The following is a 27,404-nucleotide window of genomic DNA, read 5'->3' on the forward strand; positions in this document are numbered from 1 at the left end:
GGTATGAATGAATTTGCATAAGATGATAAATGACACTTGGCGCGTTTAACTTTGAAAGCATGATCAAGTCGTGGAAAAATGACATCAGGTGACTGAAACAAATCACTGCGCAGTAGTGGATGGTGATAAAGCTTATGGAAAAGTGTTAACCGAGCGTGTTTACGACGACATGATAAGTCTTCCAGTTCAGCACGTTGTTTTAATGCTGGGACGCTAGTGAAAGGTGAGTAGTCTGAAAAAATAAAACGCACAGCACGGTTCTGCAAGGATTCGATGTTGGTGATAACTTAGGCTTGATCAGGGTCCCAAATAGCCGCAGCGTATTCAATTTTAGGGCGTATTAGAGTGATATAAGCAAGTTTTTTAACATGGATAGGAGCGTGTTTGAGAGTATGTTTAAGAAGACCAAGTGAACGGTTAGCAGCAGCTAGGGTGAGGTCGATATGGTGATGCCATGTTAGATCAAACTGAAAGTGCACGCCAAGGTATTTGTAAGTGTTTGTTAGTTCAACAGCATTGTCATTGAGCATGTAAGTGGTTGAAATGCGAGCGGTACGACGGGTGAAAGATATAAGTTTAGTTTTAGAAACGTTTAAAGTCATTAACCAGGTTGAGCACCATGAGCTTACTGCGTTCAGATCCGATTGTAGGAATTGGCGGTCACTGTCATTAATAATGTTACGGTAAATTACGCAGTCATCTGTGAAAAGACGAACTCTAGATGTTACAGAGGCAGGTAAATCATTAATATAGATTAGAAAAAGCAAAGGACCAAGCACGCTTCCTTGGGGTACACCAGATGTCACATAAGTCGAAGAAGAGTTAGAATTATAAACTGATCTAGGTATACCCAGTCGAAAAAAACTACAGAAAATGTTCTGATGTTACAACAGAATTTCTGTGTGGTTTTTGACGGGAAACCTGTTGTGACAACAGAAAATTCTGTAGTAACATCAGATATTTCTGTAGTTACAACAGCAAAGTGCTACAGAACTACAGACAACAGAAATATACTACAGAAAAACTACAGAACTACAAAAAAGTACTACAGAACTACAGAAAAATCTGATGGTTACGACAGAACTACAAGATACTTTGTCGTATTTTTGACACAGTTCTGTAGTTTTTTTCGACTGGGTACTGAGATCTAGAAGAAAGAAAGTCCTTAATCCAGGCGAGCACATTAGGGTGGATTTTAAGCTGTGCTAGTTTTAGTAAAAGTCTGTGATGAGGGACCCGATCGAATGCTTTTGAAAAATCCAGAAAAACTGCGTCGACCTGAAAGCCTGCGTTAAGTGATGATTGTAAGTCATTAACAAAGCCAGCTAGTTGAGTGTCACATGAAAAACCCTTGCGAAAACCGTGCTGATATTTGAAAATAATGTTATGATCTTCGAGGTAGTTAATGACTTGACTATGAATGATATGCTCTAGAAGTTTGCAAAAGTTGCTGGTTAACGAGATGGGTCGATAGTTAAGTGGGGAGGAACGATCACCTGATTTGAATATAGGTATTACCTTTGCTACACGCCAGTCATTAGGAATTAGTCCGTTCGATAATGACTGCGAGAATGAACAGGACAAGATAGCGGAGATGCTTCTGGATGTATGTTTTAGTATCTTATTGTTAAAGCCAAGGTGATCCGAGCTACTTGATACAATAGATAGAAGAATAACGGTAGTTAAAACATGACATCCAAATCTGTAACCGCTGCGTCTTTTTTGTTCTTTTAATTTGCGAGTCAGCTTAGCGCTTGTGCTGTACAACGACTGCGATGCGATACATATAGATAGCGAAAACGCCGGTCTGGGTCAGCTGGTTTGGATGCATGGCAGTGGTCATAAGAAGTCAAAAGAGAACCAGTCAGACTACCCAGCGCCGTCGTTGCGGCTGCTGTGCACAAGAAACGTACTGCAAAAAATCAACAAAACAAAAAATACAGGCTTGTTGATAAGCCACAGAGAAGGTTGGGTGTGCAGCGTCGGAGGATAGACTCCTCCCTCCTCTCCCCCTCCCCCGCACGGGCTACCATTCTCAGATGGGAAGGGGACTTGACACATGAACATGCCGTGCTGGCCGTTCCCCGGTTACTCCACGGGCCAGCGCTTGTGTTACTGAAGGGTAGGCAACGCAAGCGTCAAGCTGGGCCGCAAAAAAGCTCCCCCTTCCAACTTGCGCCCCCGCCGCTCTGTAGTCTCGGCGATATGGGGGAGGAAACTCCGCCCCTAGAGGAGAGAAGTAAGAGAGCAAGGAGGGCTTCGAGATGGTCAGCCACGTGGTGTTTGTTTTGAGAACTAAAGAGCCATGATCGGGAATCTTCGCCTCGGTTTTGCAGTCATATTGGGGCAAGAAAACGAGCAAGTAGGAGATAGCAACGTCATTTTCACAACTAAAAAAAAAGAAAAAAAAGCAAATAGCTGCGATAACCTGATATAGGAGGAGCCAGAGCAGCTAAAATAGCTAAGGCACTCTGTTTTCGAAAACATGAAAGAGAAAGAAATATTTTTAAAGAACAATACATTTGTATTGATACTATGGCATTATGATACTGTATTATAATTCGATCAATATATACATTATTTTTATTTATTACTATTTTATTCTCGACGCATTAAATTACCATGCGGACGAGGAGTCGACTCAGCCTTAGCTGGTTTGACTGCTATGTATGAAATGGTGTATAAAAATGCTTTCATCATCATCATCATCAGCCTGACACTGACCACTGCAGGGCGAAGGCCTCTCCCATATTTCTCCAATAAACCCAGTTTATCCAATAAGGGATGCTTTATCCAATAAGGGAGCATCCAATAAGGGATGCTTTATGTTAGCCTTAATGTGATAACAAAATTCCTAATGAGACTCTGTACCCTCCCTCGCATTTTCTAAAAAGCTTCCGAAAGGTTTCTATTTCTGAAGTAGCGGCACTTGCACTTTATCGCAGTGAAAGTTCTTTATGGTGGAACTAAACAGCTGTTACTGGAAAACAAAGGTCGATGAAAGAGACCACGAGAAAGCCACCTTTATCGCACCGAATTACCTGTGCGGATTCAAGATGATGCCATACGGAACTTGCTCTACACCAGCGATATTTCGATGAGTAATTGACATGGCGGGGATAAAACCGCCAATCAGCCTAATATATTGAAACGACGTCGTTGGCTTGGCAATTACTTTAGACGCAAAGTCCGAGGTCAGTACTGGACGCAAATACGTCTTCCGTACTTAGACTAATGCCTGAAAAGCGTCGCTTTGCCTACCAAGGACTTCTGTTCTTCTGCCACAACATTAGCAAACACGATGCGCACCCCGACCTGTAGAAGACTGCAGCTATCGCCGTTCCCGCAAAATAGAGATGAGAAAGCCGTTCGCAGGTTCCTCGGACTTTGTTTCTCTTACAGATTGCTGAAGCTTCTTACGCATCGCCGAGTCCCTGTCGCAGCTAAAAAAAGCAGACGTATACCGTTCAAGTGGGCAGCGCCGCAATCGTAAGCCTTCAAGGAACATCAGCATCGCCTCTGGTCCTTTTTATCTTTGAGAGCACTTCAACAGTCGACCGTTTAAGGTACTAAGGGATCACCATGCGCTCCGGTGGCTCGGTCATCTGTTGTATAGCCCTGCTGGCCACCTTGCTTTATGGAGCATGCGCCTTCACTAATTTGACATCACTCGAGTCTACATCTCGGCACGAGCGCTCCGACAGGATTGATTATAACGAGCCTCAGTCAACGCTCCACCGAACTAAGACGATGACGTTGACTTGTTGAGACCGGCGAGCGTCAGCAGCTTCGCACAACAGGATGTTTTCGTTTAGTTTGGGTTAATGTCCCGAAGTGAATCGGGCTATGAGAGACGCGTTGTGGGGGACTCCAAAAATTTCGACCATCTAGGGTTCTTTAATGTGCACTGACATCGCACAGCGCATGAGTGCCTTGCTTTTCGCATCCATTGAAAAGCGGCCGCCGCGGCCAGGATTCGGTCCCGCATACTTGGGCACAGTAGCCCATCGCCCCTACCACTGCACCCCTACGCAGGCACAACAGGACGTAGTACTCGGATCCTGAGTATCAGCATTTATTCGGTTACCTGGAATCGAAGATTCATTCTTTTCCTACAATGTGCAAGCGTCAGTTGACATATTTTGCATTACACAACGAAGTGCTTGTGATAAACTTCGCAGCCAAAAGAACCGCACATCTGTTGTCTGCGACTAGAAACCTCTCTAGAACAAATTCTCCATGCTCCCCCACGATGAACAGACAGCAAGGCGTTTCGGTGTCTCACACATGTTGCACCAAGTCCAAGAGAAGTAGTACTGGACGTGGTTAACCGCCGATGTTGCACATTACATGAAAACGTGCCGAGAGTATCCGCGACGTAAGACGTCTCAATCGGAACAGCTGGACTGCTTTCCACATACAGCCTTCCACCAATCCCTTTCAATAAAGTGAGACGAATATTCTCGGCACCTTCACAAATGCACCGAAGGGAAACAAGTGGATCGTCGTGGCGAACGCCTGCATGACCCACTAAGCCGACACAAAAGCCATGCCTAATGGAGTGCAACAGAATTGGCCATTTTTTCGTCGAATACATCCTGCTGCGGCACGGCGCCCCCAATGTGTTCATAGACACGATGCAGCATTTACGTAGGAACATAAACACGCCATCCTTTGCTACAGCCAGGCAAGTCACAAGAGGACAGCGACTACCTGAGCAAAACGTTCGCAGACACAGCTGTCATTTTTGAGGTTGGTCGACCAACACAGGATATGCCTCTGCTCAACTTGTGGGCTGCTCGTCGACAAGCGGACTTGACTGCAACTAGAGACCCAACTTCTTCGCAAGCACGTACAAGACTGAATAACATTACTGCTATGGCTTGAATTAAGTACGAGCATGATCTCTCACGACGGCAATGGCATCTAGGATGTGAGCAGTTCTCCACACATTCATCGAATGCTTATCTCTGGCGAACTTCCAGCGCCATGGAGCATGGTTGTCGTCGTCTTGATGCAGCGGCTACAGCATGCTTTGCAGCAAACTCGTCTCAAGATGAGATCGCAAGACAAGCCGGCTGCAAGTTTGCCTGCACCAGTTGCAAGAACTTATTTGGGGGCATGCCAGCCCATGTCGATGAGCTGCCATCTGCTGCCAACGCCGAGGGAATCGCGAGCCCGTTCTCTATGCTCGTATTGATTGCAGCTATAGACCGTTTGCAAAGAGTAGTTCCACTCTCCCCAACAGATGGCGCCACTAGTACGGCCGTCATTGCTGGCCTTCGGAATGCATCGGCGCGCACTGCGGACTGCTGCTGTGCATCTTGTGTAAGAATGCCGGCTGACATTTAAACACCGCTGCTTGGATGCAGGTGTCATCTGTATTGTCGAAGTATTCTGCATGGAAGTACAGCTAATGAACCTGTTGTTTATTGGCGGAAGAACAGACGATGCTTTCTACATAAGGTGCACATCATGGCTTAGCTAGGCCGCCGTTTTTCTCGGAGGTGTCTAACGAGTTCATGTTCCGTTCTGGAAAAATAAAGCACTTGTGCATTGTGAAGAAAGGCTATACCTCACGCACCAGCTCATTTTAGTACCGGCAGTAGCCACGTGAATGTGAGAACGACCCTGACGTTTGCTGAGGAGTTGTATATTGCACCATTGATGCCGCGTTATGCTCGAATGGCGTTAAGGATTACCTTGACGTGGCTATTAATGTATATGCATTTATAAGAATTGATTGTGCAGAGAAGGAAAGTCAGTGTGGGCATGGCAGTGAATTTGCTTACTTTAATTAGGTACTGTTCCCAAGATATATGCGGTATCGAATCCCGGCCTCGGCGGCTGCTTTTCGATGGAGCCGAAAACACAGGCGCCCGTGTGCTGTGCGATATCAGTACACGTTAAAGAACCTCAGGGGGTGGGAATTTCCGCATCCTCCACTCATAGCTTCAGTCGCTTTGGGATGTTAAACAGCACAAGCCAAACCAAACTTTAATTAGACAAGCACTGCTGCAATTGTAATAACTGCTGTTTTTATGAAACTAATGCACGGACCAATGATAAAATTTACCATAATAAGAGTTTTTATATCCCCACTTGCTTGGGCTGCCTATACAGTGGGTTCTGAATTACGATGCAGCTTCCAGTCACTTTCGCCCGAGCGCAGGTGATTGCCGCTGAGCGCCGGATGCGGCCATCAAACAGCGTAATAGTCTTTTGAAGCCAGGACGTTTACAGGAGGTAAAATTATTCAATTGTCGGGGGTTACACGCGCGTCCATAGTGAGCAGTAAATATTGTGCACAGTGTTAAATGGTGAACATTAATAATGCGTCTAAGCCAGCACGGTCTGAACATGCGTTCGCCCTCTGCGCAAGAGAACAAGAAAAAGTTTGAGGGGACAATCAGTTTGTAATCTATTCAGTTTTACAGAAAATGTTTTCCACTGAGAGCGCAAGAGAGGGAATTGGTAAAAAAATTAAAAAATGAGTCGACAGCTGACGGTTTGTCGAAATGTTCTAGCCAATGCAGATAGTTAGGAGGATGCAATAAATGAAGTACATTGTTAAATAGAACATTTTTTAGCACCTACACACACACTAGGAGCATTCACAGGAAGTTTTTCGGCTGTCTACAAGCTCGTTGTCCCCAGCGATAGCGGGTACGCCGCACTGTGCAGCCGAGTACTAGCGCGCCGAAAGCCGTCAAACCAGAAGGCCCGAAGGCCAGCGATGGCGGAAGGGTCACATGATCAAATATGGCAGCGCCCATGCGCTCGCGCTGTAAAGGGTTTATAGATCAAGCTCACCGAAAGACAGCGCACGGCCCGGAGTCCATTACGTACGAAGTTTACAAGACCCTAAGTGGTGATGCACTTCCTCAGCTCTTTGACACCATAAACAAGGTATGGATAGACGGCGATGTACCAGAGCCGGAAATCGGCTATTGTGATCCCTATTCCGAAGCCGGAGAAAACGGCAACAGACGTTAGCAACTTTGGAACTATATCCTTAACGCCACCAATTTGCAAGCTTGCTGATAAAATGCTCGCCTCACGAATCTCGTAATGGCTTGAACATCACGGTTTCCACCATCCGGCCCAAATTGGCTTTGGACCATCCATATGCACAGAAGACGGGTTGGCTGTTTTGGCGTCCTCAGTATTATCATCCACCCGCAGCCACAATGTACGCACCGTCCTCGCCTTGGATGTCGAAAAGACTTATGATAATATCAGTCATACTGCCATTTTGGATTCAATTGATGTGCTCCATTTACCACATAGAGTACGCAACATTGTAAAATCTTTCCTTGAAGGTAGACAATTTTCAATACGCCTCATTGGCGATGCCATAGGATCATTTGTCTCTCTTCGCAGCGTACCCCAGGGATCAGTGTTGTCACCAACATTATTTAATATTGCACTTATCGCCCTTGCATGGCGGCTACGTGAAATTTCTGATGTTAAATTCTTAATATATACGCTGATGACATCACGGTGCGGAGCACAAAGAACGACCTACTCACTCAATCTGCTGCCCTGCAATCAGCTTTAGATATTAAGTCTACATATGCATCTTCCATTGGCCTCGAACTTTTCGCCAGTAAAACTAGGTTCCCATCAGTCGCCAACTGCTGGGGGCGCCGTAAACTAGCGGCGACACCTATTGGTCTACATCTGTCCGGAACGCCACTTCAGGAAAGTTCAAGAGTAAAAATATTTAGTTTAACGATTTATGAGTGAGGAACTGAACTTCATGACTGTATCCGTCTAAAAAATAGGCATTACAGACACTGGGCCTGATCAAACGCATTGCTCCAAAAACGGGAGGCACTCGCTCAGATATTGCAAGACAGATGGTGCGGGCAGTTGTGCAATCGCGCCTTGTTTATCATGCCCAATTCCAGCATTTGACAAGGGCACAATGGGATCGCCTTGAAGCTATAAACGAGAGGCAATGAGGACCATAGCCTGCCTCCCTGGCATAACGCCAATCGCGGCATTCCAATAAAGCGAGCACCTAAACACAGTATATGAACTAGTGCAGCAACGACGTGATGCAAGCAGGCTTAAGGGCACCCTCTCTCATGCAACGTACGCTCTGGGGGCTTATTCTTCGTCACATTCACTTCTACCACAGGCAATTCCAGTTTTCCTCCTTGGCGTTTTGTAGAGATGAGCGATACAAGCCTCTAGGGTCTAGAACACAGGAAACGGCGTCATCACTTTGCGAGCGAATTATGGAACAAGACGCCCGCTTGACGCAAGGATCCATTATAATGTACGTCGGTGCGAGCATCCACGCCTGCGAAGTGACACCTGTAGTTTACTGGCCTAGCAAGTCTTCACTGAACAAGACATCAACGTTTCAATTACCGCAACTTCCATCTTCTTTTTGCACTGAACTGTTTGCAGTGCAAGAGGCGATTCTCTCTGTGACCGTCATTCCCATGCCTCCCACGGCCCGTATTGTCATACGCACTGACGCTCTCTTGGTAACAAAGCTACTTTGGCGTATTAGGGGTAGCACAGCAATCTGCCAAAACATACGCAGTCTAGCGGCACGCATACTACAGCAAATTCGTGTTGAATGGACTCCGCGTGACCTTTTAAGTGCTCAAAGCCAGGCTGATTCTGCGACCTGCCTTTCACCCTCAATTTCGTCATCGCCGAACCTCATAAAAGTGAAACATGCTACCTTACTTTTAACAAGAAAGGAACACATCCGACGCCATACACGTGCTCTGATATCTCCGTGTACGGTATGCCTCCCCCGTGGTCTAAACCAAGCAGAGGAGTTGGCGCTACGGAGGATTAGAGTTGGGGTGGTCCTTGAAGTGAATCGACAAGTGGTTGGCGAAGAACGAACCGGCTTTAATAAAGGTTAGTAGTATTTATTACAGTCTGGCTAGCCACGTCACCGCAGCTACTGCCGTTAGCATGTGGCTTGGGCGGTATCTCGGTAGATAAGCACGTGTGAATGCTTCACAACAATTCTCTCCCCTTAAGGAGTGAAGCGGTCAGAGCGTCGGGTGTTCCTTTTTGACCTACGCAGTGTCACTCCATCTCCGCCAGTCACCGGTGCCTCGTTTGTACTGTCCTCAGCTTGTGCGCCTGACGGCGTTTGCATGTCAGCGCCCGCTTGACACTTGCTCTCGCTGCTGCCGTGCGCTTCAGACTGCGGCTCTACCGATAGGCTTGGGCTATCGTCAGCCATTGATGCTTCCGTGGAGGCCTCGGGTTTGACCTCCGCTCTTTCCACACTGGTTCTCCTGGTCTTTAGCTCGTCCAGGTGGCAGCGATGTTGCTCCCCATCTGCGGTCTTTACGCCTGTCATGCGCGAGCCCTCGGTGGACTCTGCCACACCTGGGCCCGCTTGCACAAACGATCTTAAGACTGTCTTAGCTAAGTCCAGATTTAACTGGAGTCTTAAGGATAGGCCGCTAGCATGGCTGCTTAAGAGTGGAGCCATTACTGGGCTTCAGTCTTGACTTGAATAAGTCGCTTGTAAGATTACGACTCTAGTGCCGTCTTAGTTAAGGCACAATGACGGCAGGTACCTAAGTAGCGAAATAGGGGAAAGCAGGGACGTGCTGGCCCCGTCCCAGCTTTGAGATGTAAACATTGTCATTCTTGCGTTGCGCTAGATCCGTGCCATTGCTTTTCTGCGGCTTAAGATTGTGTCATGAGTTAAAATGACCAACGTGGCTGCTGAGGGTGTTCATGGAAGCCACTGTGGTGAACACGGGCCGAGCCGAAGTGAGCAACGAAGATTGCAGTCGGGTGTTTTGCTGTGTGGCCTGTGCGCTCACTAGTACGTTTTTTCCTCTGTCAGCATTCATTCTCCAGCAGCCTATTTCCCTGCAACTGTTGAAATCACTGGTTCTGCGTTTCTGCACCCGGCTGCAAGCGTAGGAAGCATTTGGGCTCCTTGCGCGGCGCAGTAAGGCAGCGAAGCACATCGTGAATCAGTGAGCGTTCAGTGAAAAGAAAAAAAAAATAGAACGTGCGATAAAATCCTCCTTGTGACTAAGTGCGTCTACGGTGAAGGCCGAAGAGCTTCCGCGTCCAACGCGCATGCTGTGATGTATAATTTTATTCGACGTATGTGTGTGCGTCCGTGAGTGTGTGTGTGTGCGCGCTTGTGTGCGCGCTGTGCACCGTGTGCATACATCTCGTGGCGAAGTGATGAGTTGTGCGCGTGATCACGCCTGTGTCACGTCTGTGGTCGTCGGTGGCTTTAATGCAATGATGTGCTCTCTACATACCTCCATTTTACTGTCTCCGTACTGTAAACGACCCGTGATCAGCACAAACTTTCGTCCTTGGGTCGTGTTTGTGTTCACAAAGCATTTGGGCTGCGATTGGCGTGAATTGCAGTAACATTCGCGCTGCAATTTACGCACAAATGGCAAGAAAGGTTTTATGAAGTTGGATGTGAGGAAAAAGTAGAAAGAGACACGTACAGACCACGTTTTCACTAGTTGCTGCTATTGCAGCATTTTATTTTATTCCTTTATTTTTGCAATGTGCGCCACAGATGTTCTACCATTTTTTCCCCCGATTTAATACATATATGTTCTTTGTATGAAGATTGGAAAAGACTCAACCTTGCTATCATCTTTGTTTTTTCTGGCCGTATTTTTACCTTTTGATATAATTGGAATTGCGGTACGGTGTGTTGCACTGCAGAAAACAGTCTAGTTTGATAGATAACAAGGTGTATATTCATTACCTGTGTTGCTTGATGTTGATTAAAAATAGTAAGCTTGATGGACAGGACGTTCCGTGTGGCACATGTCTTCAAAAATCGGAACAGCTGTCAGACGATTTGGTGGTGCTCCACATTTGTGAGCAGGGCATACACTTGCATACACATAACAGCGCATACACATAAAACATGAGGTGCTTAAGCGACTCTTACTGAGCGGTGTCAATGACAGGATTTATTGCCGCTTGGCTAGAATACCAAGCACTCATGGATCAATTGTAGTCATAACAAGTCATTGTTAGACATTTGGTCATTACAAGTCATTTTAGTCATTTCTAATCAACTGCAATTACAAGTCGTCGGTACACATGTGGGTCATCACAAGTCATAACCTCTAATAATCAATATCACTATCATTTTTCCTTTCACCTGTTCTCATATGACAGACACTTCCCGGTGACGGATCCGCCGCTCACCTACTGAAAATTAACAAACCGACAATGTCTTCATTCAAGCACCCATTTAGTGCTGTCTGTATATCCTCTGCCAATACGTTTTGAGAACATGATTTTTTTGTAGGATTTAGCATGTCAACTTTTAAGCAATGTCATAGTCGGGATGTGCACAAGCTTACTGCGCCTTTTTTTTAACATACACTGAGATTGCACAGCGCATGGCCAGCTTTGTGTTTAGTCACCATCTTAACGCAGACACCAAGGCCAGAATAGAAGTAGGATTCTCCAAATCTAACAGTCAACTTCAGTAAACTGGGCCACTGCATTGTGCTCAGATAACATGAGTACCCACAGGCCGCTTGGCTGCAAGCTGTGATGTGGATGATGTAATTTTGGGCCTAGGAACAACACAAAGGCTTGGTAATGAGAAATTATGGAGGCTGAAAACAAGGCAACTAACGAAGGAAACTGTTTATTTTGCAAGAGGAAATTACTGAGAAAAATTAATTTTGAAAAAAAGAAGTCAACATAAGCAACAGGCATGCAAATGCTTGCTGGGCACTGGCCTTATTACACAGTGACCAACTAGCATGAGCCTCTTGCTGCAGGCTGAAAACATTTTGCATGCACTTGCACAATGACATGGGCAAAGATGTTCATAGAATGGCTGAAAAATAAACATGCAGTAGACTGAAGTCAGTGAACACAAAGAGTCTTAATATTAACTGTCAGCATTTCGAAACAAGGACCACTGAATAGGAATGTTTCATGTTTATGAAATTTTATTCTAGAGTATTTAATAAAAATTGCATTGCAATATTCTAAATGTTACACAGGTACCTCTTGAAAGATTCAGTGCACTATGCATCACATAGTGAAATACAAAGCAGCAATTTAATATTAATAATATAATATACTTTATTTTTACTTAAATACAAGGAAAGGGAAGGAGCAGCCGCTAAAAAGCTGCTTCGAAGAGCAGCTTGACGGGGCGGCTGCCCCTGTGTGTGACGGCATTTAACAGCAGAGAAGTCGCGCTTACGCAACGAATAATTAATGAATAGAGAAATAATTAGATTACAAAAAAGCACAAGGTAGATTAGGAAAATTATATAAAAATATTACAGAGACACGCAGCAAGATAGAACACTTAATTTAAAAATATGTATTCATAGAAACATTTTGCTGATTAATTTAATGGGAGGAAGCGAGAAATCTTGACCATTATAAGCAAATTATTGATTTAATATGGTAGGAAGCCAGAAGCGAAGCATCTGCTTGACATAGTTCGTCCGGCATGCTGCAACGTGCAAATGCTCCAGGTTACGGGTGTCGCATGTGTTTATGTTGTCTTGAAGCGCTGATATGAGTGTTAGTGTGTTGTCTTTTTTTTTATGCGTTTTTTATATAATCACAAAAGCCTCTAGGTATACAAAGATGTTACTTTACCCATTTTTAGCTGCTTAAATATTGGTCCTGTATGTTCTAGGTAAGAAGCTTTAGCAATATTTCTTATTGTACGTTTTTGAAGAAGTATTAACTTTGTAATGTTTTCTGCTGTTGTTGCCCGTAATAGCAAGGAGAAGTTCAGAAGTGACGAAAAGAGTGAATTATAAAGCATACTGTTAATGGTAAGTGGAAATACTGGGAAATGTTGGCGTAGAGAACCTATTGTGCGTGGTAGTTTGTTGACTAAATATTCTATGTGATCATCCCATGTCATGTGCTCTGAGAAGTACATGCCTAACGTTTTCACAGAGTGAGCAATTTCTATTTTAGTGCGACTGAGTACTATTGATAAAGCTCGATTGCTTTATTTCTGGAATGGAAGAGAACTGCTTTTGTTTTATTGTCATTGAGTTTTAGACTGTTCGGACACGCCCAGTGTTCAATTTTTTCCAAGTTTATGTTAGCCCGACTGGATAGCTCTATGCCTGGGTGACCAGAGGACAACAGACTTGTATATCAGCGTAAATAATGTGTTTTGCAGATGAATCTATGGAAACAAGATGATTAATGTAGAGAATAAAAAGAAGGGGGCCTAAAAGACTGCCTTGCGGTATTTCTCTGTACACCATATTGGTGGGTATGTCCCCCCCCCCCTTTTTTTTCCTGAACTTTCGTTTAAACCCAGCCAAACACCCCATTAAAATTATAGCATCCCATCTACTTTCAAGTAATAGGTTACCCATTGTCAATATGAGCTGCTAGTGCAGATGCAGTTAAAGAATCACAGTGTTCAGATATTAGCAGGGACAAAGAATATACTTTCATTAAAGGTATTTAACGTCCCTAATGAAATCAGGTAAGAAGGAGAGTGCATAAATACGTCAACAACCATTTATTGGTATTGGGTGTTGTGACCGTGACCTACTTTGCCTGCTGTAATCATTAAAGGTATTGACAGCACTGAAAACCTCATGCCTGGAGGCTTTGTTGGAGGCTTTCACTTGATAGCAAAATCAAAGATTAAGATGCTAGACAAGTGACGATACTGCACTTATAGAGCTGACGTGACGAACAGCATGTAATTTTGTTCTGCCGTACAACAATCGAGCTATTTTTCTGCCAAAATATTTTAAATTTCTGTAAGCAGGAATGTGTTGGAACAAAATGCTTTCAAATTTGGCATATTGCAATCATTACATTCAATTGTTGGCCTTTTTTGATTCACACAAATATTTCAATGATGACCATTTGGAAGTGAAGTGCGGCATAGCACAACCGCAAGGAAATGTGTACAAACAATTAATATATCGTGATACAGAATCTTAGCAAAATAGCCTGTTGTGCACATTGTTTCCATGCACTCAGCCTGCTCAATAACCTAAAGAAAAACTAAGCAATTTAAAAAGATCGTGAGCCTTAAAGGGTTGAATGTTGAAGGATTGTAGTTTGTCATGTAAAATATTTTGATGCTACTATCTGAAAAAGCCTGAGCCAACGGCAAATAAAGATGAGACGGTTTTCAGCGTTCTGTATGGCATAGGCCGAGCGGGAGTACATGAAGTCATGGGTAGTACCAGCACCTTGTATAAAAACAATTGCATTAATATAAAAAATGCAACCGAAAAGCAAAGCCCCCGATGCAATGTACGGTAGCACCTTATGAAGCACCATTTTGTGAGGGCGATGATAGTGGAAATGAAATATGTTACTTTATGTATTGTGATTGAAAGCTTTTCTTCACTTCTGTGGTGTGAGGACAACTCATACTTTTGATCATCGATTCCTTCATCAGAATGAATACCCACGTAAAACTTGGCAACTTTTATGTCCAACCTGTATAGCAATTAATTGTTCATTATTATGTAATTGTAATAGTGATTTAGCTACCCTGCTATACTGGTTGTCTTGATGTTATCATAGAGGGGTTCTTGCATAGCTCCCACTCTCACACTGTGTTCACATTCCATTAGGTAATTTTCCTGTGTCTCCCCTATGAGGGAGAGTTCAGTTCAGTTCAATCGTGGCCGACTATTCGTGACACTATGGACCATATCGCGCCACGCTTTCCAGTCTCTCACTATCTTCCTAACATCACATAACTTCATCTGCAGCGCCTCGAGGATGCCATCTAACCATCGCGTTCGCTGCCTACCTCTTCTCCGGTGACCCTCAACCTTTCCCAACATCAAATCTTTCTCCAGCGACTCGTCTCTTCTCATCAGATGACTAAAGTAGCCGAGCTTTAACTTTAGAATTTGACCCTGCAATGAGCAGTCAGGGTTTATGGTCGACAATATCGACTGATTTGATCTTCTGGCTGTGACTGGTCATAGGGTTTTCTTGGCAGGAGATACTGGAGTGGGTTGCCATAACCTTCTCCAGTGAATCACATTTTGTCAGAACTCTCTGCCGTGACCTGTCTATCTTGGGTGGCCCTACACAGCAGAGCTCACGACTTCATCGAGTTTCGCAAGCCCCACCGACACGACAAGGGAGTGATCCATGAAGGAGATGAGGGAGAGTACCACATGCCAAAAGTGTCAAATACTGCCTATGTGTTGTGCGAAGTCAGTGCATGTTAAAGAACCCCAGGTGGTCGAAATTTCTGGAGGCCTTCACTATGCCGTTCATAGTTTGAGTCACTGTGGGGCACAAAACCCCACGAAGCAAACCAATCTTGTGTGTGCCGTTACAAGCCCATTTTGCTACACTTTCTTGGCCAACACTGACATTCATTTTTATTTATATATTTATTTACAACACTGTAAGTCTTACTGGATGTTACAGGGTTGGAAATAAAGAGAAAACACAGAAGAAAGGCACGAACATTACTACAAGAAATACAATTCTAGTTTTTACTCGAAAGCCTCAGCTGAGCTAGTGTTATAAAAAATGTTGGGGTTCAGGTTGGTAAACTCAACAATGGTTTTCGGAAGGAACGAGTGCTTAAACAGGCCAATTCTAGGTGTGTACAGGATGATGGCAAATGAGGGATTAGTAAGGGCTGATAATCTTCCTGGGGTTTGGATATACAAAGTAGAGTCTAAGTTAAGCTTATTTTCACGGAGCATATAAAGAAACTTGAGGCGCGCTATTTTTTCTACATGTGGCTAGTTCAGGTAGTCAAGCTTGGATGCGTAGAGCAGTCACTGACTGTGTTTTTTGGTAAGCGGAAATTGTAGATCTCAAGGCTAATCGTTGCACCCTCTCGAGTTTATTGATCTGATACTGGCAATGTGGGTCCCATATAATACTTGCATACTCTAACTTAGGTCGGGCCATACTTTTAAATGCTTGAAGTTTAACATCAGGTGTTGAGTGTTTCAGCTAACGTTTTAAGAAGCCAAGGTTTCGTTGAGCTGAACCAAATATCTGATCAATGTGTACGTCCCAATTTAAAGTTTCAGTAATTGCGACGTCTAAGTATATTAATTTGTTGTTAATAGTATAGGTAAACAGTAGGGGAGATTTCTTGCTGGTTATGGCAACAGATTTCATTGGGTTGATTGGCATATCCCATTTCATACAACAATCATACTTTGTTCAGACTAATTTCGCCGGCTAGTTCGACAAATTGTTTCCTGTCGGAAAGGTAAGCGCTACCCAGTTAATAATCTGCAAATCAATGCCATATGCATGCATTTCTTTAAGCAGTTTATTATGACACACTTTTTCAAATGCTTTACGTAGGTCTAATGCAACAACATCTATCTGTTTCTTTGCTGCGAAGGTACAAACAGATTCAATAAGTTGAGTTACTGTTGATAAGCGACGTCGAAAACCATGTTGCCTGGGGTAAAACAGATTGTTATTTTTGAGAAAGTCCAATAAATGTTTAGCTAAAACAGGATCGAGTAGTTTGCAGGAAGTAGATATAATAGATATAAAAAGATAATTTCACCCGATTTATGAACAGGAGTAACCCTCGCAAGCAGCCAATCACTCAGAACAGAACATTCACGCAGAGATACAGTAAAAACCTTCACCAAGAACTCCGAGACCCATTCGCAATAATGCCCGAGGAATTCATTAGGTATCATATCGGGACCTGACGGCTTTTTCGGGTCCATCTTTAGTAATGAAGACAACACTGCTTCTTTAGAGATAACAATGTTTTGATCCTTATTAAAATCAGTGTTGGCCTTATACATTGCTACCGTTGTACTATCGGCAAGCCTTGGGACAAAGACAGAGCTGAAGAAACTGTTAAACGCGTTAGCAATTATGGATGGAATAATGCAGATATTTCCATCCACCTCGACACCATTCAAATCAGGTTTAGAGCCGGATAGGCAATGCCAAAACTTATGAGAACTTTGCAAATATGCTTGTAATGTGGTAGAAAAATACAATCTTTTAGCTTTCTGTAGCTCTTCTCGCACCGGCATACTAAACTTAACAATAAGAACCATGTCTATTAAAATTTTTTGCCGTGCACGCCGTAGTTTTTGTTTTAAGTGAATTATGTTACGTGTTATCCATGGACTGGGTCTTTCTACTCGTCGGATTTTAGTGGGTGTAAGTTGAACCATACAGTCATGAACAATAGATTTAAATATGTCCATAAAGTGCCTACATCTCTAGTATTGGGGATTCGGTCGAGTGTAAACTCTAAATTGTCAAGTATTGCGGTATCGTCAGCATGATTAAAGTTATAAGCAGTTACCCTTTTGTTGCGTGTAATGTTGTTATCCAACCAAATGCTCGCCACAACTGTGATCAGACATTCCGTCCTCTATAGTTACGTCGTACTAGAAAATACCGCCTGGTAGAAGTAAGTCCAGTATTCCGCTGCTCTGCCCTTGCACTCGAGTTGCTGGATTAGAACCACCTGATAAGACCGTGCTTAGCCATTATTTCTAACATGTAATCGGCATACAATTTTTCTACTGTTCCCGGGATTCAAAATTCCCAGCCTACACCTGGCAGGTTGAAGTCACCCAACAGTACTATTCTGCTACGCTTATTGGCAATATAATCATCCGTCTTCTGAAAAAGTTCAATAGAGCTACCAGGGGGCCTGTACAATACGCCAATTATCAATGCGGTATTCTTAACAAATAATGTGCACCATACACTGTCATGGTCATCTATGGGATGAAGATGTTTGTAGGTTACACTTTTCTTAATTAACAAGGCGACGCCACCACCTCTTGTTTTTGGGTGTTTTCTGAGAACATGATAGTAGGGTGGAAAAAAACATCGTCTTGTACGTCGTCGTGCAACCAAGTTTCTGTGCCAGCAATTAAGTGCGGTTCATGCAACACTGACAAAAATTCGAGTAGTTCAGGCTTATTAACAATACCGCGGGCATTAACATTTAGCAGACTGAGTTCCTTATTGAATATTTGTCAGTGGTCTTTATCGGATGAGCTGCCGCGAGTGCTGCTCAGCTTAACACGACTGTTATTTTCCATGTTCCAGGTATAGGGTACACCATTTGTTGTCAGTTTGTCACGGATAAGTTTAACTTTTGCGCTTGCGTCTTTATCGTCTTTTGCTGATTGCCACAGTAGCTTTCACAGTAACATAATACATAAATAAATAATACATAAAGGACAAGCCATGGTTCAGAGCTGGATTTTGTTGCAGCACAATTTTATCGTGGTAATGCAGCCTGAGAAAAAGGTCTTCAAGACAGAGGACAGAATATTCAAGGGAGTTGGAAACCTCTCTCACACTCTTGGCAAACACATAACGTACCTGCTGGCAGCAACAGGTAGTATCAGTATTCAAAACACATTGCTCACATTGGATACAGGAGTATGAGTATGTGAACTCTGCGGGATAATGAAAGGGTTCCAAAAGTTGCAAATGCAGTAATACATTTTAAACAGTGTATTGATACTTTGCTATAAATGAATGCAATTGCCTTTTTAATTGCATAAACACTTTGCAAACATCTGCATTCTTGTGAATCACACTTTAAAAGCAGGCCGGTCAGGACTCCACCAATTGTCTCCACAAAAGTGAGTGCTTAAATATGCTGGAGCCTGATACAGCAAACTTTAAGGTTTGCTAGATATGTTAGAAGTCCAACATTGGCAGCTGCAGCTTCACATGTGTTGACACTGAATGTTTCGGCACCACACAAAGCTGACAAGGCTGACACCAACAGCACAGGTGCAACGGGTCTCACTTCTCTAGCGGCACTCTAAACATCCAAGTTGCACACACTGAACACATGGTGCTGACACCAAGCACACATGAGCAATCAAAACAATCTGCAGCTAGTCTCACTTCTGGTGACGCTGTGAACGTCCCGGCTCCACACAATAAGCACACAGTGTTGACACCAAAAGCAGTGGGACGTATAACATCCAACCATAGACGGGCTACTTGCGAGCTGCTACCTGAGATGGCAGAACAAGCGCTGTTTGAACAGCGCAAAATCACTGAAGCACTAATGCGAAGACGATCAGTTGGTTTGTGCACGCTCTCAGATGCAGCCCAGCACTAGGATCTCGAAGAGAGTGCAATGGATGGCGCCCACGACGCGTTGGAGGCCTCCCAAAGCTTTGATGTATTCACGCCAGGCCCATCCTCCGGAGAATGACGGCTGGAAACAAGACGTACGTGTTTCACTTGTGACACACGTTTCAATTGCTCTTGATATGGAACCTACATGTAGCGGTACGAACGCATGTTTGGGCTGCACGCCCCATTTTACACACTGAGCTGAAAGAAACAGGCGATTAGCAAGCGAGACTCATGCGAGGTTTGAAACCGGCAGCTCGTGCCGCGTTTAGACGTAGTCACACCATTAAAGGCGCCCGTGGGATATACGGTGCCAGTACACACAACAGGGAAAACGAAAAAAAATATGTGCGTCGCAACAACTACGACGACAAATACGGCAACAAAGAAATGGCTTCGGAAACACACCATCAATTATTCTGCATCGCCCGGTATCATAGCACAAACAAAACTGTGATGAAGAGCATTACTACGTTCCGCGTACTATCATTATTATTTTTTTTACTGCATTCACCGTTTAATACACGAGAGATGTATCATAGCAAAGCACCCGCGCAAAAGAATGGCGAAAATGTTCAAGCTCACCTCAAGCCGACGAAGCCAGCGCGACTCGCAAGGCAGTCCAAAGAGCAACGGAAGAACGTTCGACACAAGTTCCCAGTCACTAAACAACTACGAGAGGACGCATTTCACCTCTGCATCAACACGAAGGGGCACAGAAAACTTAGTTGCACGTTTTCCATGCTCGATGGGGTCTATCATGTGCATCCAGCCGTAGCAGCCGCACTGCAGCCATTTTGAATCTTAATAAAGTTTGCAGTTAAGACGGCCTGAACGCTGTCTTTAGGCTCCGTCTTAACCGCAGTCTTAAACGCGCACTGAACGTTTTGTGCAAGCGACTTAAGTAAGCCCTAGGGAAATCTAAGCTAAGAACGCTGGCCATAGAGACATCCAGAGCCAACCGAGATAGACTTGATGCCTTCACAAAGACTATGAACGAGCTGGGCAGTCACGACGTTTGCCGCAATATTTCACCGAGAGGTGGCAACGCCATACACGTAGCGGCTTGGCTTGACGCTCATATACGCGTTTTTGTTTTTGTTTTAACCCCTTTCCTTTCTTGCGTTGTTTTGTCAAATAAGGATGTGCGCGCCGTTTCTCGGCAGCTTTACAAAATAATCGAAACTGCATTAAATCCCGTCGTCATGTTTTGGGAGGCCGTAAAACTAAACAGATGGTCACTCGTTGTGTGTTGATCGGCGTTATGGTGGCTAGATCATATCGGCGTGGTGTGCGTTCGCTCACGTTTTCTCGTTCGTCGAATGCCTGCGGAGCGTCAGTATCGCGTGCTGCCCGTTGCAGATCTCCACTTGTGAACGTGCTTTCAAGGACAGGAAATATCCCTGCGAGTAGGAATTTCAGCTGCGATCTCGCTTCGGCAGGATCAGCATCCGTTAACAGAGCCCGACTCATCGCAGTCAGGCGTTAACTTCATACTGCCTGGTGCTTCTGGCGTTGAAGTTTTTGCTACCGGCGGCTTTCTCATAAAGGCTGGTGAATCGGTCGGCGTGGACGAGTCGACGGCAAGCCGGGCAGTAAGAAGAGTCATTGTCGCACTGAAACGGAACGCCGCAGCCTGGACACGGTAAGAGCCGCCGTTGTCATTTCACCCATTTTGCCTAATTGTGATGTTTCTTGACCAGTAGAGTCAAGGCAGGAAGAAATGGAAGAAAGTGTTTTAAATCGTATACCTTTATTTAGCGGTTGTTGTGATATACAGGGCCCATAGCGGACGTTAGCGACAGCAAAGCAACATTTTCAGGAACGTTTATTGTTTTCACTTATTACGGTCATAAGCGTTTATTGCCTTGATCGAGCACAACGGTTTACTAAGTCAGGTTTATAGTACCGATTGCGCACCTCGACGGGGTTTCCATCATACAGGATCTACGACAAGTTTTTTTTTTTTTGAAGGCTTGCTATGGTGGCATAGAATGAGGTTGTCTTTTACCTTAAAGGAAATCATGCAGTCTATTTTCTTCAAGGAATCAGAGCAAGCTCCGGCTCTTAATTTGTCCATTTGCCACAAGTGTAAATGTTTCTCCTTTCTAGCCGATAGTCGATCCAACTTCTTGTAGTCGTCTTATTCTTGACTGCTGCATTCCTGGGCATGTCCATAAAATGTGGCGAAGATCCATCTCGGCAGCTGGCCTTGGACACTTAGAGCATGTGCTCTGCACTGCATCCTCTTCAGAGCCCCATCGGCACGTCCCCGATCGAGTAGGGGACGACAAGTCTTGCTGCGCTATAGCATCAGCGTGGAATTTAATCTCGGTTTTGTGCCGCCACATGATTGCCTGCAACTGTAAGCGATGAATATGCACACCAGAAGTGATACAGGCTTCCTGCTTTACAGCTGGCCATCCCAGGATGAGCTGCCGGGCTGCATGGGCGACTTCTGGGCTTCTGGAGGTTTCCCCTGCATCATGAGCGCCATCGATGCCACTCATGTCAAGATCCAGGCCCATGAGCTGTATGAGGAAGCGTACATATAAATAGGCATTTCTACCACTCCATCTTCGTGCAGCTTGTCGTAGCAGCAAGTGCCAGATCCTCGATGTGGTCGCAAAGTGGCCCGGTGGCACATATAACGCACGAGTGCTCACACACAGCACCCTCGCTCAGCTCTTCAAATCGGGCACTTACGCCGGCATCCTGCTGCAGTGGCTATCCATGCAGACTTTGGCTCCAGAATGTTGACATGTGCGGCGAAAAACTATACAGCGCAGCTCACGGCACCACTAGAGCAGTGATTGAAAGGTAGGTGCGCAGCACATTCTAAATATTGGATTGCATGGTATCCCGGGCATTGACCGGTTGTGGATGCCCGTGTTGTTCGAACAGCTTTGTACAGTTGCATGCGCTGTTGAGCGAACAATGTATGCTGAAAGAAATTGACTTTGATGTCGCATTTGTTTACTAGTGAAAAAACACTGCAGTCAAATAACTTTGGCCAAGCCTGTCGGGGGCGGGGGGGGGGGGGGGGAACTTTTCAGCAAACACATTATGGTTGGGTGTCAGTCAGGTTATATTTGTTGAATGACACATATCAATATTTACTTAGCAATTAGATTTGTTCGAAAATCATAACATTATTTTGTCATTTGAGCATGATATATATTTCCTTAAATGAAGGTATCAAAATATTTCCATTCATTAATGGTGCAAGGGTATTTACTGCATTACATTGCACCGGACACGTTTACAGATTGTATGATTGCCCGGAAGAAGAAATGCTCAAAGCGTACATTCCATGTACAGAATATTACGAAGCTGTCAGTTCCATAAACCACAGGTTACTCAGAGCAGATGTGGCTTTATTTGAAATGCTTCATGATGGAGAGAAATGTTTTATTATTCTGCATATGCATTCACTTTGACTGCAGCAACTTGCGTTACGCGCGTCACCAACTTTATAGTGGCAGTGCATAGCCCACTCACCATGTTTTTTTTGTAGGAGAATAGGGCAGCTGAAACGCTGCTTCCATTCCCTCCATGATCAGCAGCACGTCACTGGGTCATGTGTGGACCAGCATCATGACGAGGTGCTAACTCCACAACGTGTCCCAGGAGTATGCGTGCAGCATAGGCAAGCACATGGCAGTGCAAGATGAAGTGTCTGTACATGCTTATCCTCACTGGGGTTATAGATTTATGCTGCGCAATTCCAATCCAAATCCACTTTATTTCCAACCTACAAGTTGGGGGCCCCCAGGAAAAAAGCTGTCACAGACAGCTTGACTGGGCCCTGGGGGCCTACAGGCAGCATCTCGCAGAGGATTTCACAACACAGTCAAAAAATGGATATGTACATGAGGTCAAAATCAAAAGAATTATACACACATCAGATATCAGAAATGAATATGACATCGCAGTATTTATTCATTGTCTCATCATAAAATTTGTTAATTCGTGTCTAAATGTGTTAAGCGGGGCAGTAAAGTCAATGTGGGCTTTAAGTTCATTATAAAGTGATGGTATGCGGTAGTCAAGAGTGGCCCGACCATAATTTGTTCGTGTATGTGGCACTGGCGTTAGTTTCCTGCGTAAGCTGTAAGCATGCAAGGGACGGTGCGTATCATTGGGAAGGTTACGTTTATGCATATAGAGAGACAGTTTGTAATCATATAATTTAGTTGCTTTAAGCATACTATGTTTAGTAAACAAGGGATCAGTAGATAGCTGGCTAGGGTTTCCATAAAAGTTTTCAAGAATTCGTAGCACCTTTTTTTGTAGCCGCTCGAGTTTATTATAATTATGAATGGTTGTAACTCCCCAAACTAAAATGCAATATGAAAGACGAGAGTAGAAATTAGCAAAATATATTGCTTTTTTGAGCCTCACTGGAAGTAATTCTCTCAGCTTATAGAGACAGCCAACTGTTTTGCTTAATTCTATTGCCAGCTTGCTAACATGTGTGTTCCATGACATGGTTTCTTCAAACCAGACGCCTAAAAATTTTTCTGAAGTTGCACGCTGCAACGCTGTACCTTGAAAGTTTAGGACTAGCTCAGTGTCGCACGCTTTGTTATGCATGTTATGCAAATGCATGGTGCAGCACGATTTCTCCTGCTTGAAGTACAGTTACGTGAAATAAATTATGCCTGTGCTAGTCACTGAGTTTAATGTTTTCACTCGGTGACCTCTCATGACCGGATAACTATGCAAATGGGCTTATTTCATTATGTGCTACTTCAGTCTTGTGTTGACATCCTGAAGCCTACGCAAGAGTGTGCATTGAAGTATTTGCTGTAGAACTGTTTAACATTGCAGTACATATAAGCATAACAGATGGAGCATAAACATCTCCTTTTTACTTTATTTTGGTTGTAACATCCAATTCTAGACATGTAAACAAGAGATTAAATTTGAGCACTAAGCTTAATGTCTACCTGCAGTGGAGTTACAGTGGTTAGTGTGCTCGACTACTGCACCCGAAGATGAAGGATTGAATCCTGGCCATGGTGGCCACATTTCGATGGAGGCAAAAACATAGGTGCCCGTCTGCTGTGCAATGTTAGTGATTGTTAATAGATCCGAGGTGGTCGAAATTTTCTACCTCTCCACTACTGCATCTCTGGTAGCTTGAGTCACTGTGGGATGTTAAGCCCAATAAATGAAACTAAGCGTAACTTTAACATCAGTTACACGAAGAGTTGGTTCAATGTGGTAAAGTATGATACTTAACAGATTACAGATATGTTTTTAAGCTGTGAATTTATTATTTTAATACCTACATTATATATTTGTTGGAGTCTGTGCAGTAAATTGTTAACATGCAATTGTATTTCCATCACTCAAAGATTGCCATTTTGTCAAATACTTGCATGGTATCAGAGTGCAATGGTAAACTCTGAGAGACTTAGTGAATGTGTGCAAAAGCAAAAGTCCGGGCTACCATATTGTGGTAGGTGTTCACAGCCCCAGGTTTTGTATAAATTGTCTCGTTGTATGACATCCGGTATGCGGTAGAAGTAGGCGGTAGGATAGTTAGAGAGGATACCGGTAAGCTGTCTAAGGAGACGAAAGATTTGATTAAGAAACGCCAGAGTATGAAAGCTTCCAATCCAACAGAACAGATCGAATTGGCCGAGATATCAAAGCTAATCAATAAGCGCAAGGTGGCCGATATAAGAAAGTATAACATGGAGAAAATTGAGCATGCTGTAAAGAATGGGGGAAGCCTTAAAACGGTAAAGAAGAAATTGGGCATAGGCAAAAACCAGATGTATGCGATAAGGGACAAGGCGGGCAACGTCATCACGAATATGGACAAGATAGTCAAAGTAGCCGAGGAGTTCTATACATATCTCTACAGTAGCCAAAGCAGTAAGGACCGTAACGAGATTAGAGGCAGGGAAAAAATGTCAGAAGTTCCACCAGTGACAAAGGACGAGGTCAAGAAAGCATTAGAAACTATGAAAAGGGGGAAATCGGCTGGAGAGGATCAGATAACTACAGATTTGCTAAAGGACGGGGGGGGGGGGGGGGGGGGGATATCGTGCTAGCTAGAAAAACTGGCCACCCTGTATACGCAGTGCCTGGTGTCATCAACGGTACCGGAATCATGGAAGATTGCAAACATTATCCTCATTCATAAGAAAGGGGACTCTAAGGACCTTAAAAATTACAGACCAATCAGCCTACTGTATGTTACATATAAGGTATTTACTAAGGTAATCGCTAATAGAACCAGGACAACCTTAGACTGCAATCAAGCAAAGGATCAAGCAGGTTTTCGAAAACGGTACTCTACTATCGATCATATCCATACCATCAATCAGGTGGTAGAAAAATGCTCGGAATATAACCGGCCCCTACACACAGCATTCATTGATTTCGAAAAAGCATTTGACTCAGTTGAAACATCGGCGGTGATGCCGGCATTACGAAATCAGGGGGTAGACGAGCCGTAAGTGAAAGTGCTGGAAGATACATGTAGTCGCTGCACAGCAACCATAGTTTTGCATAAAGAAAGTAACGAAATTCCCATAAAGAAAGGTGTTAGGCAAGGAGACACAATCTCCCCAGCACTATTCGCAGCTTGCTTAGAGGAAGTATTCAGAGACTTGGAATGGGAGCAGTTAGGGATAAAGGTAGATGGAGAATACCTCAGTAATTGCAATTTGCTGATGACATTGCCTTGTTAATCGCTTGAAAATCCGCTTGAAAATCATTATGCAGAAAACTAAGGTAATATTCAACAGCCTCGGGAAGGAAGAGCAGTGTACTTTAGGTAGCGAATTACTGGAAGTAGTAGGCGAACATGTCTACTTATGACAGGTAGTAACCGCAGATCCGGACCATGAAAAGGAAATAACAAGAAGATTAAGATTGGGTTGGAGCGCATTTGGCAAGCACTCGCAGATTATGACTAGCAGCTTACCGGTATCGCTCAAGAGGAAAGTATACAACAGTTGCATTTTACCTGTACTCACCTATGGGGTATAGTCAGGCTGATGATGATGATGATGGCATCCATGGCAGCAATGCTAGGATGAGCCATGTGGCATAAAAATAAAATGCGAGCTACCTGCTCAAAGTGTAACGATAATTTTGCCATCAACCTTCAATGATCACACCTGTATTATTGGCAGTGCCTACATTGCAATTACAGTTGCGACAACTGAAGAGTATATTAGGGCCACAGAAAACTGTCTTATTATTTGCAGGTACAATATTCAACAGCACTTTGGTTAACCTTGTATTAGAATGTTTATAGCCTTTTGTAGCACTCCTCACCCACCATGATTCGAATCATGTGCATGTTTTGTTGTGTCCAGATTTTATGTCAACTAAGCTTTTCTACATTATACTCTAGCAAGTGCTTCAAAATTAATAATTCCACCCTTTGAGACCAATACCTGTAACCCTTACAAACTGTTGTTTGTTATTTATTCGCTGCTGCTCACTATGTAGCGTGACCTGCAGAACAAATATCAGCATGTCTGATGCATGTGTAAGGCATCTACAACTGTCATTTTGTACTTTTCTCAAGTATGTGTTGTTTTGCTTGTATGATAATATTTCTTGCCAATGTGGGCCACCATTTCCTCAATTGTATGCTGTGAGAACGGTATGTGCAAATTATTTTGCTCAATGTCGTGCTGGTGCTGGTCACATGCTTGCATTAAATCACCTCAAGGGCTACTGATCTTGCATATCTGTATATGGTTGCAATACCACTCGAAACCTGTGCACATCCAACACCCAGAACAGGCCAAAATTATATGACTGGAAGAAAAGTACCTGGTCGTTTTTGTTTATCTGCAGAAAAAAACGGTGAGAGCAAATGCTGTGGTTGCACAAGTATACCACATTACTGTCATGGTGCCAACTGCTGTAGTCATATGAACAGCTGTATTTGTCAACAATACTGTAACATATTTGTGTTCATTTGTGTTTCAGAAATTGGGGTGTGGAGTACTGACATTTTGATATACAAATCGAGTACATTTGTGGGGAAGAAGGCATTAGAAGAAATATTCTACAAACTGGTGCAAAAATAATAAAAATTAATAAAAACAAAATTTTGTATGTGATTTCTGCCTAACATCTGCACATGACTGATATTGTGCATAGGCGTACACCAGAAGTAAAAGTACATTACAAATGTTACACAGCTTTGGACATAAATGTTTTTTTTTTTAAATAAGGCCTTGCGTAAAACTAGTGGGAGCTGTCATATCGTGGCAGAATGCAGTAAACTTCCAAATACCTATATCAGCCTTTAAGGATCCAGAAAA

General features: G+C 43.8%; 1 long non-coding RNA gene across 6 annotated transcripts; it reads left to right on the forward strand.

The window, feature by feature from the left end:
- LOC146172157 (uncharacterized) lies at positions 1 to 27,203 on the forward strand. Of its 6 annotated transcripts, XR_014702502.1 has the most exons (7): positions 12,512 to 12,543; positions 12,632 to 12,661; positions 12,749 to 12,803; positions 13,163 to 13,258; positions 20,461 to 20,743; positions 21,515 to 21,918; positions 27,067 to 27,203. It is a non-coding gene; the product is annotated as an uncharacterized LOC146172157 (long non-coding RNA). The 6 variants fall into 6 exon arrangements; XR_014702501.1 differs by lacking the exons at positions 12,512 to 12,543; positions 12,632 to 12,661 and adding an exon at positions 1 to 223; XR_014702500.1 differs by lacking the exon at positions 12,512 to 12,543 and having other exon boundaries at positions 12,588 to 12,661.
- Positions 27,204 to 27,404: the final 201 nt, after the last annotated feature.

Source organism: Amblyomma maculatum, unplaced genomic scaffold (genome assembly GCF_055883805.1).
Source record: "Amblyomma maculatum isolate TAMU_Amacu unplaced genomic scaffold, ASM5588380v1 scaffold_13, whole genome shotgun sequence".
Taxonomy (NCBI): domain Eukaryota; kingdom Metazoa; phylum Arthropoda; class Arachnida; order Ixodida; family Ixodidae; genus Amblyomma; species Amblyomma maculatum.